The following is an 18,016-nucleotide window of genomic DNA, read 5'->3' as shown; positions in this document are numbered from 1 at the left end:
ATGCTCTAAGCACAACCATATATGGAGTATACCCATTTTTATCAATGTGCAGATTTACTATGTGAAATGTTTATATATTCCCAAAATGGAGTGTCGCAAAAATCGAAAATGTATCTTTTGCTTTATAGTAAGCATCACTAGACCATTACAACTCAAAGTGTACAGAGGGTTTCCCCAGCAGCACAGTCAGAAGGATTCCCAACAGAAAATGCTCTCAAAAGTCTATGCAGAGATGAACTGTAGATTGGAAATATTAACAAAGGTTCAAACAAACCATGAATATGAAAAAACACAGAAATACAGAAAAGTAGAGTCGTTTCAGAATTGTGTTTTTGTTTCTATGCAGATTATTGGTTAGTTTGAATTTGAGTATTGTACGCGATGATGAGTGCCCCTCCACTTTTACAGCGAAGCACAGGCCCCAATTAATTCAATCAATAAAAATAAAGAAAAACTGCACTGTGTGTTAAAGAAAAATGCTGAATTGGAGGTCGTAAGTAACTGGGTTGAAAGTGGATACATCCTGCAAGCTGTTCCTTTCACCAACATTGTCATTGAATATGAGTGTAAAACCACACCTGACCTGTCCTGAAAATACAGCATAAACTTTCTGAGTGAAAAAGCAGTTTGATTTTCCTTTTATCTGTAATTTATTGAATTTGGGTCACAATGAAAGCTTTGTACTGCACTGTATGGTTTACATCACCAACAAAGTAAACGTTCAAGTAGCTACACAAGTAGTAGCTATTCAATTGACTGTTTATGCATGTGTATGTCAGAACAAGAGAGTGTGTTTCTGTGGTCTGAAAGTGAATGACACCGTAGAAACACAGCTACAGTATGTCTGGTACAGTATAGCTCTTTCACCTTCAACACTCCCACACATGGTGGCCTGCCCTGACTGCAACTATCAACTTTGGTACAATGGACCAGATTTTTTTTCTATGAAAAGAAATGTGAGGAAAATACTGTACATAACAACAATGGATTATGGAGCCCCCAAAAAATTGACAATGTACTATAATGCTTAGCGAAGTCTGGATTTAAATGAGTGTGATCTGCACACTACAGGAGCAAAAAGACAATCTGTGGACAAGAAAAACATGTCAAACTAAAATGCATATAATCCTTCAAAATGACCATAACCATGATAACAAAGTCATATAAATAACGAAGAAAAGAATAATTCAACAAACTGTGTTTTGTGTGTTTTTACTGTGTGAAAGGCCTTTTTCCCCTTATCCATACATGTTGGATAGACTAGATACAGTGCATTCAAAAAGTAATCATACCCCTTGACTTATTCCACATTGTGTTGTTTTACAGCATTAATTCTAAATGTACAAAAAAATATACATTTCATCACCCATCTACACATAATACCCCATAATGACAAAGTGAAAAGAGGTTTTTAGAAATGTTGCACATTTATTGAAAATAAAATAAAGAAATATATAATATACATAAGTATTCACACCCCTGAGTCAATACATGTTAGAATCAACTTTGGCACCAATTACAGCTGTGAATATTTCTGGGTAAGTCTCTAAGAGCTTTGCACACCTGGATTGTACAATATTTGCACATTGTCATTTTTTAAATTGTTCAGCTCTTTCAAGTTGGTTGTTGATCATTGCCAGACAGCCATTTTTAAGTCTTGCCATAGATTTTCAAGCCGATCTAAGTCAAAACTATATCTAGGCCACTCAGGAACATTCGATGTCGTCTTGGTAAGTAACTCCAGTGTATATTTGGCCTTATGTTTTAGGTTGTTGTCCTGCTGAAAGGTGAACTTGTATCCCAGTGTCTGTTGGAAAGAAGACTGAACCAAGTTTTCCTCTAGGATTTTTCTTGTGCTTTGCTCTATTCCATTTCTTTTTATCCTAAAAAAAACTCCATAGTCCTTGCCGATAACAAGCATACCCATAACATGATGCAGCCACCACCATGCTTGAAAATATGAAGAGTGGTACTCAGTGATGTGTTGTATTTCCCCAAACACAACACTTTGTATTTAGGACATAAAGTAAATTTCTTTGCCACATTTTTAGCAGTTTTACTTTAGTGCCTTGTTGTAAACAGGATGCATGTTCTGCACAGGCTTCCTTCTTTTCAGTCTGTCATTTAGGTTAGCATTGTGGCATAATTACAATGTTGTTGATCCATCCTCAGTTTTCTCCTATCACAGCCATTAAACAAGTCACCATTGGCCTCATGGTAAAATACCTGAGCAGTTTCCTTCCTCTCCGGCAACTGAGTTAGGAAGGACTCATGGATCTTTGTAGTGACTGGATGTTTGAAGTGTAATTAATAACTTCACTGTGCTCAAAGGGATATTCAATGTCTATTTCACTTTACCCATCTGCCAATAGGTGCCCTTCTTTGCGAGGCATTGGAAAACCTCTCTGGTCTTTGTGGTTGAATCTGTGTTTGAAATTAAATGCTTAACTGAGGGACCTTAAATATAATTGTATGTAAGGGGTACAGAGATAAGGTAGTCATTCAAAAATCATGTTAAACTATTATTGCACACAGAGTGAGTCCATAAAACCTATTATGTGACTTATTAAGCTATTTATTTTTACCATTATGGGGTATTGTGTGTAGGCCAGTGACAAGTATTTTATTATATTTATGCCATCAATTGAATTAGATATGCATGCAAATGTGTAATGGCTCTCACTGAGAATGATGGTTTGTATATTTCATAGTTGAGAGAGGGAATAATTGAATATTGTATTCAACATCTAACAAGGAATTAGTTTGCGCATCGATTTGAAGGATAATTTTAGCAGAACCATTGCTAGCTGTCTGTGTCTATACAAAGTGCTGTGATTAGATCAAAGAGCATTTTGTTGTTATTCTTAGTACATTCAGCGCAGAGTCTTTGTAGCCCTCAGCTGTGTGGAGGACATTTACAATGCCTCCTGGCATCTTTGGTTGCTTCATCCTTTAAAGTGATGATCCAAAGCTTTGTATAATTTCAGCCAGTGGTTTTCAAAGTAGTGCTCACGAACCAAAATGGGTCCCTGAAAATTACGCACAATTGTGTAGTACGTCATCCATTTTGTATGATATGTTACATGCTGCCCCCACCCAAAAAACCGTACAATATGTTACAAATTTGTAAGTGCATAAGATCTCGGACTGCATCTTTAATTGCAGAGAGCTAGAGAGAGAGAGAGAGAGAGAGAGAGAGAGAGCAGGGAATGTACTATTAATAGCCTTTTTGTTGGAGAGAGAGATGGGGGAAAGCGAGAGGGAGGGGGTAGGAGAGAGAGCAAGATATATGGGAGAGAGAGATAGGGGAGTGTTGGAGAGAGAGACACGAGCAGGAGCAGAGTGTGAGAGAGGGAGAAGGAGGAGGTGTATATTCTTTAAGGAATCCTTCACCGTGGACTTTCTCTGACACTCGTGTCCCAGTCCACCATCTCATGGTAATTAGGGAGGAGGCTGAGACAGACTCTAGTTGATATTTGCATTCATCCGTTTCCAGGACTCTTTCTCTTTCATGGGAAAAAGAGGAGCGAGATAGAAAGCGTTTGTCAGGCTTGTGAATTCTGCCACGTCAATTTAGAGAGAAACTGGTGTTTGCTGCAACCAGCTGGCAATTAATCACAGCTCTACATCTGGGGTGCCGTCATAGTCTATTCATATTCTATCTCCCTTTCCTATTTGTTTTCCGTATATGGTGGGTTTCTATGTCCTCTATAGAATGATTACTGTCACCAAAGTATTCTAATATGCCATGACATTTATGAAGGCTACCTGTGACAAAAGATCCAAATTCATATTTATATGAAACAAAACGTTTTAGTGCTGCACTGCTCGGCACTGTGCATTGGAACTGCAGACATACATCTCTCTGCTGTAGTCATTAGTTACAGTGCAGTGAGGTGCAGCTCTGCACCAAGGCTAAAAGGAGACACAGGAAGAAGTGGAGGGCAGAGAGAGACAGGGGGAAAGGCAGGGAGAGACAGAGATAGGAGAACAGAACCGGGAGAAATAGAGAGACAATGAGAGTAGGGCAGGGAGAGACAGAGAAAGGAGAGTAGGGCAGGGAGAGACAGGTGGGAGGGGAGCAGGGAGAGACAGAGAAAGGAGAGCAAGGAGAGACAGGTGGGAGGGGAGCAGATTGAGGTGTGGTGAAACAGCCTGTGCTCTCTGGCATCTCTCCCCAGGATAGGAGATCACACGACTGGGGCAGGTGGTCACGCTTATGCTTTGCCCTAGTGTCAGGGATAATCGTGTGTGTGTGTGTATGCTTATGCAGTGTGTGTCTACCAGTGTGTGCATGTTCTGTATGTGTGTGCAGTGTGTGTGTATGCCAGTATCTATGTTTCCATCCAATTGGTGACAGATTTTCATGTGAATATTCTAGAATCTGCATGAAGAAAATATGCAAGTCGGGTGTTTTCCACCAAACTGACTTGTTGTGGATAGAAATCAGTGCTTGATGACGCAGTGCACAACAACAAAAAAACACAAAAAATGTTCATGTACCAAATAAAAATCAAAAGCTCAAAGTGTTCCCATCGCATTTTCAACTCTACCGATAGTTTTGTCACATAAACTGTTCCCTACTCTGGTCTTGGCACATGTGCTCTAGCCAACAGCTTGCAGATACAGTCAGGGTAGGCTGTGCAGCTAGGCTAGTCTACTTGACGAGATTAGAATATTTTGATTTGAAAAACGGTCTTCATGTCACCAGAATAAGACCCTCGATATTTATTGGAAAGGAGCATCACGAGCACTTTCCCCACATTGTAACTTATTTAATCAGTAGCCTAACAAACTGCATGGTTTCCCAAGTCGTAGTAGGAGGACCACACACCATATCATCGCATGACTCCAAGTTTACTTTGATACTCCTCTCCAACCTTTCAGGGCTGGGTGTCTCAGGCTCTGCACACTGTCGGATTGCATCTTACCTGGCAGGCCGTTCCTATTGGAGAGGATATGTGTCTGCACCACGTACTCTCACTACTCGTGTCCCCCAGGGCTTGGTTCTAGGCCCTCTCCTCTTCTCTCTATACACAAGTCACTAGGCTCCGTCATATCCTCACATGGTCTATCATTGCGATGCGGATGACATTCAACTACTTTTCTCCTTCACCCCGTCTGACATACAGGTGGCAACACACATCTCTGTGTGCCTGACAGATATCTCAGCTTGGATGTCGGCCCATTACCTCAAGCTCAACCTTGACAAGATTCAGCTGCTCTTCCTCAAAGTCCTCTCCATCATGGTTGACAACTCCACAGTGTCCCCCTCCCAGAGTGCAAAGAACCTTGGCGTGACCCTCCCTGAACAACACCCTGCCGTTCTCTGCAAACTTCAAAGCAGTGAATCGCTCCTGCAGGATCACGCTCAACAACATCTGTAGAGTAAGACCGTACCTCACACAGGAAGCAGCACAGGTCCAATCCAGGCTCGCGTTTGGACTACTGCAACTCGCTGTTGGCTGGGCTCCCTGATTTTGCAATCAAACCCATGCAACTTATCCAGAACGCTGCAGCCTGCCTGGTGTTCAACCTTCTCAAGCTCTTCTCAAGCTCTCCCATGCCACCCTGATCCACCCTGATGCAAGCTTCCAGTCGAAGCTTGCATCCAATACAAGACCTTGGTACTTGCCCACGGAGCAGCAAGAGGATCTGCCTCTCCCTACCTTCAGACTATGCTCAAACTCTACACCCTAACCCGAGCACTCCATTCTGCCATCGCCCAGTCAAATAAAATAAAATAAAATTGTATTAGTCACATGCGCCGAATACAACAGACCTTACAGTGAAATGCTTACTTACGAGCCCCTAACCGACAGTGCAGTTTCAAAAAATACGGCAGAGTCAATGTGGGGGGGCCACAACCACAAGCTCTTGTCTGTCCTGGCACGCCAATGAGGGAATCAGCATTGTCCTGAAGCTAGGACAGCAGAGTCCCTGCCCATCTTCCCCCTGAAGCTAGGACAGCAGAGTCCCTGCCCATCTTCTGAATACATCTGACACCCTACCTCTACATCTGACACCCCCCCTCCCCCCAGAATTTTGTGGAATTAATACCTACACTTGACTTTTTTTCCCCTTACTAGATCTGACTTTGCTGATAGCTTGTTGGGGGAAAATGTACTTACTATGACTGTGATATGTGGTTGTCACACCTAGCTATCTTAAGATGAATGTACTAAATTACAAACATTTTACCTCTGGACTAACCGTGTGGCCCCATCTCTGTAGCTAGTACACTGTATGCAAACTTTGGTAATGCTTCATTTAAGGGGTTCTTATTATAGTATAATTGCATGTGTAATTACACTGTAACAAGCATTTTAGTTAATTGTAATACCTCATAGTTACACTGTATTAACAACATGTAATTGGTGGTAATTGTAGTCTGTAATTACAGAGGTGTAACAGCGAATGCTTGTTAACATGCTTGTTACAAATGGTCAAGTTTACACTAAATTCAACAATTTAGTGTTTAGTTTCTTCTCAGCTGCATCCGATTCAGTAATAGCTATCAAAAGGATGTAATCTCTTGTGGACAGATGTGCTGGGTGTTTCCCGAGATTACATATGCTCTAATTACTTACACATGAATGCACACTCTTCAAAATTTCCACTCAATGTTGTTGCTAGCACTTTCCTCCCAAAAGTGTACCATCTGGGCTAACATGGTTGAGTTTACAAAAACAGATCAGATGTAGGTCAACCTCACTGACTGGGGTCTACCATACGGGTGTCATCCTCGAGTGGGAGGATAAACACACTAGTACACCACAGAGTACATGTAAAATTTGCAACTACAATGTAAATACTAGGTGTTACACAGGATGTAGCTAGTTAAAATGAAGTGTATCTTCAGGGGTACTTACTTGTAATTATTGTGTACTACAAAGTGTGTTACTTATCTTGACAATCTAATTGTCAGCTTCTGAAAGTGACATACATGTGAGAAAATACACTAATGCACCACATAGTACATATTTGTAATATCTGCATAAGTACAAGGTTGTCGCTAGTTGAAACACAGAATGTAGCTATTGAAAGTTAACTGTAACGTCATAGTTACCTATGAGCAATTTCTGTATAATTACTTCCTACTCATTACCAAGTGAAAATACCTACAAACAAAAGATGAGCTTCTTCTTCAGTGAACTTTATTGCAACTTGTAAAAATACCTTACATTTCTCATAAAATTACAAGGATTTTTATTGTTAGATTAATAATTTAATTAGATTTAACAAAGATATAGGCCTAGTCAATAACACAAAATTAACTCTTCCAATGGTGGTGAGTAGTAGCCTAGATAGCTAATTTCGAAGGGGAAAAAAAGGGGTGATTGTCTTTCTCTTCCCTAACAATGGAAATTGACAACTCTCTGTCTTCATCTCTTTCTCTCTTGTAAGAATTTTTGCCCATCCTGGAGTCTGAGACCGCGTAGGAATCTGTAGTAGAGATGAAGAATGTAGCTATGCCTATTTAAATTACCCTATACAAGATATCATCATCATGATTTCTAAAGTTAAGGCCTGCTACTTAGCTAGTTGTGGTGTTATCCAGCTAGCAATAATAGTGCTTACTAACGCTAATAAGTTAGCTAACGTAAACTCACGTAAACTTGTACATCGCCTTGGTCCGTACAATTGCCCTTATTTTAGCGCCCCAAAAACGTAATACTTCCAGATCAACTGTAATGTCAATACCATTGTAAAGCACAATTTCTCCCCTTTCCAACAAAATCAATTACATGACCTAAACAATGCCCGTTTCTGCATAATTCAAGCAGGCAATGAGCCCCTTCGGGTCTTTTTAAAAATGGCGGGTGGGGAAGCGAAACTAATGCGTTATAGTGAGAAGGACAGATGTTGTGTGGGAAAATTGCTTTTTTCACTCGATCTGTCCAACTTATCACCTATATGCCTCTAAAATGTAAATAAAACACTATAAAGAGTTTATATAATGTGTCATTACATACCTATTTGAAGGTTTGTGTCGAATTTTAATCGGGTTTTTAGGGCGGTGCTAAAGTGATCTTAGAAGTAAACAGCGGCTTTGAGAATGATGATTGCATGCAATGATGACGAAAAAATTACTAGGTATCCCCCCTTACCCCCGTCACTGTCCATTTCTTGTTTTTAAACGATGAGAGAAGTGCTAGAGGAGAGAGATTGTAAGACAGAAATAGTTGCTTTATGCGTGCTGTACGTTACGACATGACACGTCAAGATGTAACGGAGGGTCAGTTTTTTCAACTTTTCTCCAATACTATAGATCCATTACCATGTCGATCAACGCTTGAATAGAAACTAGTTCACAACCCCGATTTTGAAGTCAACACAGTCGCTACAGTCCCATTCGTTTTCTTTGTAGCCTCGTTTGAATGTCGCGGTTACGCACATTTGTACGGAATGGGGTGAGTTTACGTTAGTATTTAGCTACATTGAAACATATTCATTGTGTGTTGAAAAAAGTAGCTAGCTAGATAACTAGCGTTAACATGCTGAGTGTGTCTCACGTAATACCCTTGGGGTACTAATACCATACCCTTGGGGTACTGATACCCTGAGAACAAGGTTCAGGGAAGATTAGATCATTGAGCCCAGCTAACGTTAGCTAGCTGGTTAGCTAGAGAGTAGCGACCATAGCATAGCTATTTTCCATTTTTCGGTAGCCAGCTTGTCAAGGTTAGCTAATCCCAAAAGACTCAACAGATTGCATGGAAAGTCTATTCTGTAGATGGTAGGCATAACAAAACAAAAATGCCAGAGAAGCTAACATTAGCTAGCGACAGTAAACTAGCTGGCTAACACTAGGCTATCTAGCTGGCAAATGCTATCTAGCTAGCTAACTACCTATACTAAATAGTCCAGCAGAATTAAAATCAAATTGCATGGAAAACTTACTTTCTATCTCCTGTGTTGACGTTTTTGTCTTGTCTACAACACTTTGTTTCTTTCGCAGTAATCTCGCATGTCTGGATTTTGCACACTGGCCTTCTTTGAGCACTGTCACATGATGTCGATGTCAAGAAATGTGGGCCCGGTCAAGGTCTTCGTTATTTTGAGTGTGTTGCGCAGATGGGTAGATCTTGACATTATGCCTTCATTTTGGAGATAAATAAATAATCGCACCAATGCATCCCATCCAAAGTCAGAATGCTCTTCAACAGTGAAACCCTTGCAAGGTTACATGATGGAATAAGAGTTTGTCTTGTGAACACTTTAAGTGCATTTATAAACCGTTATTCAAACAAGCTTAATAGGCTTGCAATTTGGCAAGCATGAATGACTCACAATTTTAACTGTTTCTTAATGTGTCTAAAAAAAAATATTGATGGTTAAAGTAATTGACCCATTTTCAAATGCACCGTTAATTGATTTAGCAATTTCAAGTATTTTCTTTTCTGTAAACTGTTTGTGAACTTGCTTTTGCCATTGGGCCTGTGCATCAGACTCCAGAGCCCTTTACTGCAGAGTTGTGTCAATGAGGTGGTCTATTTTAAATTGGCTACCACTTATTACATGGTTTGTGCAGGCTGACATGTGCTGGCAGAAATATGTTGCGTTGGGATATATGGTTGGGGATGCTATTTGAAACTTTAAACATTTGTAACAAGCATGGTAACAAGCTTTCGTTTTCAAACCTCAGGAATTATAGACTGCAATTACCAGCAATTACATGTTGTTATTGCAGTATAACTACGTATTCTTACAATTCATTACAATACTTGTTACAGTGTAGTTACGTATGTATTTACACTATAATAAGAAGCGTTTAAAATGAGGTGTTACCCAATCTTTAGACAAACTGTACACAAACCCCCCTTGTCATGCTCATGGAGGCGTGTCTTCTCATTCAAGGTGAAACCAAAACAGAAAACATTACTGTCCTTTAGAGGATGTACCTTACACTGTAACTTCTCCTCATTGGCTCAGACATTTAGTCTTGCATGCATGTGGACTGCAGATCACAACACATTGGGTGGCTGAGGTTGTGTTGTGTAGCACATTACACACACACTCTCTGCCCTGTGAGGAGGTGACAAATGGGGAGGATGAAGCTCAGTCAGCCATGTGGTGGCTCCCTCCCCTGGGCAAGTCAACCTGTCAGGTCCAACAGGAGAGGGAGGGAGGGAGGGAGGGAGGGAGGGAGGGAGGGAGGGAGGGAGGGAGAGAGAGAGAGAGAGAGAGAGAGAGAGAGAGAGAGAGAGAGAGCGAGAGAGAGAGAGAGAGAGAGAGAGAAAGAGAGAGAGAGAGAGAGAGAGAGAGAGAGAGAGAGAGAGAGAGAGAGAGAGAGAGAGAGAGAGAGATGAGTGTGAGAGAGAGATGAGTGTGAGAGAGTGTGAGAGAGAGAGAGATGAGTGTGAGAGAGAGAGAGAGAGAGAGAGAGAGAGAGCTAGAGAGAGAGAGAGAGAGAGAGAGAGAGAGAGAGAGAGAGAGAGAGAGAGAGAGAGAGAGAGAGAGAGAGACATACTGTGGAGCTAACTCCCACACAACAGCACATGGCATGATATGATAGAACAGCATGGTGCCTGGCTGATATTGAGACTGGAAAAATCAAGACAACGAGGGCTAGGTGAACAAGATTGGACAGTTGAGGAGATGATGATGTTTGGATGAAGGCTATATTTACTGTTGTTTAATATGTACACACTACCAGCTGATACAATTATATTTTAAAAGCATAGTTCACCCCAAACACAAAATGAATTAAACCTCAGGATTTCAAACTCCATGTAGCTTTATATCTTCACTTTTGCTTATTTATTTTGATTTATTTTACCTTTATTTAACTGGGCACTTAAAGAAGACCAGGCTGTGTAGCTTTTAATCTGCACTCCTGGGGTTTCAAAAAAAGGTGCTTGCTAGAACTTAAAAGGGTTCTTTGGCTGTCCCCATAAGAGAACCCTTTGAAGAACACTTTTTGGTTTCAGGTAGAACAGTTTTGGTTCCAGGTAGAACCCGTTTAGGTTCCATGTTAAACCCTTTCCACAGTGCGTTCTACAAGGAACCCAAAAGAGTTCTACCTGGTTCTACCGTTTGTCTAAGATTGTGGATTTAGCAAGCTTAATATAAGCTGCATTTTCTAATTGTTCTAATTTTCTAATTTATTATGACACTGTTCATACTGTAAATACTAACCTTTCATCCACAGAAACGTTTTCGTCACAAAGAAAATAGCTAATTATCAGTCTAATCAGTCGCTGACCTGGCCTTGATCACGATCCCTTCACACTGGTTTCAGGCTGTAGCAACAGTACTTTGACTCCTTGATGGGTGCTGCTTGGTTCCATCTTGTAAGATATTGATGTTGTATGGAGCCATTTTCCAACATTCCAACCAGAGGAAGAATGTCAGAGGCTTAAAACATCCTCTGTGAGTTCATATTTCATAGTCATCTAGCCCCCCCCCCCCCCCCCCCCCCCCCTTTATATCCCAATTCCCCATTTCTGCAGTAGCTCCTGGCTCGGAGATGGGGGAGATTGTTGGGCTCCCGAGTGGCAAGAGGTGTCACTACAGTCCCTGGTTTGAATCCAGGCTGTGTCACATCTGGCTGTGATTGGAAGTCCCATAGGGCGGCGCACAATTGGCCCAGTGTTGTCTGGGTTTGGCCGGGGTAGGCCGTCATTGTAAATAGCAATTTGTTCTTAACTGACTTGCCTAGTTAAATAAAGGTGAAATAAAAATGTATTGTTACCAGAGCTGCACAGAGGAAACCAAGCAGTCTCTCCCACTTCATTGAAGATAGACCATAACTTCCTCTTGCTAGTCTCAAATCATGCATGTTGATGATGCGATCCACTCTCAAAACAAAAGGTTCATTAGAGGCTCATATTTAGGTATTGAGTGGAGGTGGCCTGTGTGGTCCAGTGGTTATTGCCACAGACCTCGGCTCACATGTAAATTAGTGTCAGCGTGGGTTTGATTCTGACCGATGCTTTTATGACTCACAATCTCTCTTACCTTTCCTGTCTCCTCTTCACTGTCCTATTTCAATAAATCCCTAAATCCCTGGAGAAAAAAGATGTGATTGAGTGGAGGTGTATAATTTTTTTAATAAAGTAAGCTTTCTTGATACTTTATTTTTCTCTCCATATTGATGAATGGAACTTGGGTGTGTGATTTGACAAATGAATTATATAATTTTCAAATATAATTTTCAAATATACGACTGGACAAATTTAAAATGTAAAATGTATTATATGGGAAAGTTCAAATTACACAACTCTAATGGCTATTTAGAATGTCCCAGCCAGGCATTGAATCAATGTAGAGCCCAGAATAGCCCTCAGCCACCACACAGCAGCCAACTTGTGAGTCTGTGAAGGAGGAGTACTTACAGAATGTGTGACAATCTTCTGGAACGATCCATTCATTATGTATACAGGTCTTTCTTAAAGAACATGAGGAAAAATCTTGCTTCAAATGAGAGTCATCTCCAATAACGTTTCATTCTATTCCACCATTAAAGTGGCCTATGGAGGAGGAGAATTAACAGAGGGAGCCCAGCTAGCACATAACGTTCTGAGAACCATATGTTTCTTAGATCTTGGTGAGAGTGTGGTTGTCCTATGGTAATTTTGCATACAACCTTCCCACAACATTCTGAGAATGGTGCAGGATAGTTGCTTGGCTTTGGAAAATTCTCAACACATTTAAGGAACTTGACAAAAAAAACATAATTTTCTTGGTATTTCATTACTTTAAAGGAACGTTTCCTACAAGTTCAAACAAGGTTACATTTAATTACATTTTTGGTAATGTTCTAGGAATGTTCTCCAACTGCTTTGACATTAGGAATGTTCTTAAATATTTCAGAGAACTGTTACACTCGTCGTTTGAATGAGGAGACCAAGGTGCAGCGTGGTAGGCGAACATCTTACTTTTATTAAAATAAAAACCGAAAAACAACAAAATACAAAACGATCGTAAAGTTCTGCAGGCTACACAGCAACTATACAAAATCAAGATCACACACACTAAGGTGGAAAAAAGGCCGCCTAAGTATGATCCCCAATCAGAGACAACGATAGACAGCTGCCTCTGATTGGGAACCATACCAGGCCAACATAGAAATACAACATAGATTGCCCACCCTAGTCACACCCTGACCTAACCAAATAGAGAATAAAAAGGCTCTCTAAGGTCAGGGCGTGACAAGAACGTTTAGAAACAATGTTCTTCTGTGGGAATTTCAATACTTCAGCATGATGTTTTCTACCGGTTTCTTATGGTTGGCTCTATTTAAAGTCATGTTCTCAGAACATAAAAAAAAGTTTCATTAAAACCCCAAGAAAACATTAATAATGTTCAAAGACATCATTAGCTGTGGTTGCTGATGCGAATATGGTTGAATCATCAGCATATGTGGACACACATGCGTTGTTTAACCCTTGTGTAGTCTTAACATTCTGTATACTCCCCTTGTCCCAAATCTATTTTGCATGAAGAAACAACCTGTCATTCATCACAAACTTTGTGAATATCTGGGGTTTCTCTCTTCACAATGCAGAAAGACTGCCTTTAATCAGTGGACACCAATCATTTTTATTACAACACACCTGTCATAATAGTTTTTTTACTAAAGTAGAGGTTTATTAATATTATTATTATTGCTAAAGGTACTGCATAGGTGTAAACATTATTTTTTAGCAAGAGATAGCACTTGTATAGCCTAAGAAAGTAGCACAATTGTGCAGAAAGTAGTTTTGAATGCATTTATTGAAGGGAAACAACAGTCTTGAACTTTTTTGGCAACATAGTGACATATTCTTATATACTGTAATTCAACTACAAAATACTAGTCTTCTCCCATTTTTAACCATTGCCCCCACCCACAAGGTGTATAAACAACAACAATAAATAAGAATAAAATAAGATAATAGATACATAACAAAAACGTGAAGATCATAAATCAATCAACTGTAATTAGCACATGTAGGACAGTATGCAAGTGTGTGTGCATGGACATTGCAGATGTATTTCTCACATGTGCAGCCCATAGTATTTGTTTTACAGTCCTTCTTTGGGGGGAAGAATTGGCATCTCCTCCTCTTGCCTGCCCCAGCAGCAGCCTCGGGTGGATCAGGACAAGATTCAGCTCCCTGAACTGCTTCCACAAGCGCTTCAGAGGTTGCTGGGCAGGGGAGGCGCTCCCTTCTTTGAATGCGTGTGGTTACAAGTGCTTTTCCCAGCTACTCCAGGAACACCCTCCTCTTGTTCCGCTTATCAGGCATCCAGATAGTGTTGATCTTGTTCCATATCACGATGGCATTGTATGAGGACACATCGATGATGTTATGGAAGATGACCAGGGCCCAGCAGGCAGTCATCCCCCAGCAGCTGTAAGTTCCAATCACCTTGTCCAGGTTGTCCACGCCTCCTTTGTTGTGGTTGTAGTCCAGGATGATGGCTGGCTTCCTGTCCTCACGATCACTGATCTCAGCCGTTTTGTGCAGTTTGCCCCAGAGGACCACATTCTTGTTCCTCTTTGGGAAGTAAGAAACTGGAGTGGTGGTGGGGGTGAAGGCAAACTTTGATGAGAAAGCCACTCTCCCCCTTGTTGCGAGGAGTGCAGGGGGAGCTCAGGCTTGTTCTTTCTAACTGTGCCAACCATGGTGATCTTCCTCTTCAGGAGCTGCTGGCTGAGTTCGTAAGAGGTGAAGAAATTGTCACACGTGACATTGTGCCCCCTCAGTCCATCTGTCACATCAAGTACAATCCTCCTCCCCTGGTTCTTCTCCGGGCCTCCATTGGTCGGCTTCCCTGTGTAGACTTGAATCTTCCAAGCATAGCTGGATTATGCATCACAGGCCACCCATATCTTGGAGAACAATCACATAAATCAATGATATTACAGCAATACATAATACAGTTAACAGTTAAAATCACTTACATTACAGATATGAAAATAAAAATGTACCTCTGAATGGAACAAGTTGCTTATCCACTGTTACTTCAAGCCCAGGGTTCTAGAGGAATGGCAAACGCTCCACCCACTTCTCCCAGACCTCTCGTATGGCCGCCAGTTTGTCTCTCACGATTCTTGCCGGTCTTGACTCACAGTTATCAAATCGTAGCATTCTTGAGAAAGTGTAAAAGACTTTCAGTTTCATCGTGGCACGGAAAATCACCCTTCCACTCTCTGCATCCCAGAGACTACGTGTAGCCTCACCTCGGGACCTATACACACCCGTTAAGATTAGCAGCCCTATGTAGGCACGCAGGTCAATCTCATCCATCCTTTTCCAGTTGTCTCCATATTTAATCCAGGAGGATTTTTTGATGGCTGGTGTGATGAACATGTAGAATGTTGAGGCAATATTCTGGGCATGGGCAACTGCATGTCTTGTGGGCCCTGGGGTCATCCTTATGACATTTTGTGCTGCCATCCTATGCTCTCTCCAATTCTCTCTTTCTTTCTTTCTTTCTCTCTCTCGGAGGACCTGAGCCCTAGGACCATGCCTTGGGACTACATGGCATGATGACTCCTTGCTGTCCCCAGTCCACCTGGCCGTGCTGCTGCTCCAGTTTCAACTGTTCTGCCTGCGGCTATGGAACCCTGACCTGTTCACCGGACGTGCTAGCTGTCCCAGACCTGCTGTTTTCAACTCTCTAGAGACAGCAGGAGCGGTAGAGATACTCTTAATGATCGGCTATGAAAAGCCAACTGACATTTACTCCTGAGGTGCTGACTTGTTGCACCCTCGACAACTACTGTGATTATTATTATTTGACCATGCTGGTCATTTATGAACATTTGAACATCTTGGCCATGTTCTGTTATAATCTCCACCCGGCACAGCCAGAAGAGGACTGGCCACCCCTCATAGCCTGGTTCCTCTCTAGGTTTCTTCCTAGGTTTTGGCCTTTGTATGGAGTTTTTCCTAGCCACCATGCTTCTACACCTGCATTGCTTGCTGTTTGGGGTTTTAGGCTGGGTTTCTGTACAGCACTTTGAGATATCAGCTGATGTAAGAAGGGCAAATATAAATAAATTTATTTTATTTTATTTGATCCTGTCCTGGTTGTTATATGGTGACAAGGACCATGTTATTTTGCTTTTCTTTGACAAAAATGTCTCTCTTTCAGCTTGGGGATTTCTTCTTCATCTGAAGATGATGCATCGCATTCTGGGTTGTATTCTTCCTCATCTTCTTCTTGAGATACCTCCTCCTCTTCTAAATCATTGTTCTCTTGTTCCTCCTGGACATCTGAAAAAATCTGATCTACAACCTGTTGGGCACTGAAACGCGCACTCAGGGCTTCAGCAAAGAGAGAACTGGGGGGACTGTCATCTGCAGCACCTTTATAGCCTCTGACTGCATTCCCCATTAGTAAACAATGCTTTCAATACATTCTTATTTTGTCTGAAGTTGTTTTTATTTTCTGTGAACTTGAGCCATGTGTGGGGTCGTGGAGGGGAGATGCTGCACATGCACAATAAAGTTTTAGTTTTGTCTGAGTTCAATCAGTAGCACACAATCTCAAGTTATAATTTGTGTGTGTGTGTGTGTGTGTGTGTGTGTGTGTGTGTGTGTGTGTGTGTGTGTGTGTGTGTGTGTGTGTGTGTGTGTGTGTGTGTGTGTGTGTGTGTGTGTGTGTGTGTGTGTGTGTGTGTGTGTGTGTGTGTGGTTTTTGTGGTGTGTAAAGTATTTTACAACTGCCGGGTCAAAAATGACCCTTTATACCCTGGTGGTGTACAGCGTTCATGGAAATATGAACAAAGGCGATGTTTCACTTTTTCTAATGTTGGGGTCACTATAGGAAAAGTAATCACATTTAAAGTTGTAAAAAGTTAACTATGGGGGTTTTCTCTGCTGTTAAACATAGTGGCAGGTCAATTTTGACCCTTAAGACAACACAAGGGTTAATGCCAGTGGCAGATCATTGGTAAAAATAGAAAAGAGTAGAGGGCCTAGAGAGCTGTCCTGTGGTACACCACACTTAACATGTTTGACATTAGAGAAACTTCCATTTAAGAAAACCCTCTGAATTAAATTAGACAGATAGCTCTGAATCCACTTTATGGATTGAAAACTCATAACAAATACATTTTCTTAACAACATGTTATGGTCAATAATATCACAGGCTGCACTGAAATCTAACAGTACAGCTCCCACAATCAACCTATTAGCAATTTTTTTCAACCAATCATCTGTCATTTGAGTCAGTGCAGTACATGTTGAGTGCCCTTCTCTATAAGTATGCTGAAAGTCTGTTGAGAAGTTGTTTACAGAGAGGTAGCACTGAATTTAGTCAAACACAATTCTTTCCAACATTTTTTTCTAAGAGCTGGCAGAAAGCTGATATGTCTGGTGTTAGAACCATTAAAGGACACTTTACCACTCTTGGGTTGCGGAATGACTTTGGCTTCCATCCAGGCCTGAAGACAAATAATTTCCTCTAGGCTCAGATTAAATATATGACAGATAGGAGTGGCTATAGAGTCAGCTACCATCCTCAGTAGATTTCCATCTAAGTTGTCAATGCAGAGAGGTTTGTCATTATTGATTGATACTGTAACAGGGGGCAATGCAAGTAGTCTGGGTAGCCATTTGATTAGATGTTCAGGAGTCTTATGGCTTGGGGGTAGAAGCTGTTAAGTAGCCTCTTGGACCTAGACTTGACGCTCCGGTACCGCTTGCCGTGTGGTAGCAGAGAGAACAGTCTATGACTAGGGTGGCTGGAGTCTTTGACAATTTTTAGGGCCTTCCTCTGACACCGCCTGGATTAGAGGTCCTGGATGGCAAGAAGCTTGGCCCCAGTGATATACTGGGCCGTACGCACTACCCTCTGTAGCACCTTGTGGTCGGAGGCCAAGCATTTGCCATACTAGGCAGTGATGCAATCGGTCAGGATGCTTTCGATGGTGCAGCTGTAGAACCTTTTGAGGATCTGAGGACCCATGACAAATCTTTTCAGTCTCCTGAGGGGGAATACGTTTTTTCGTGCCCGCTTCACGACTGTCTTGGTGTGCTTGGACCATGTTAGTTTGTTGGTGATGTGGACACC

This window comes from Salvelinus namaycush, chromosome 2 (assembly GCF_016432855.1).
Source record: "Salvelinus namaycush isolate Seneca chromosome 2, SaNama_1.0, whole genome shotgun sequence".
Lineage (NCBI taxonomy): Eukaryota > Metazoa > Chordata > Actinopteri > Salmoniformes > Salmonidae > Salvelinus > Salvelinus namaycush.
The sequence above is the reverse complement of the archived record's forward strand: the minus strand, read 5'-3'. Positions refer to the sequence as shown.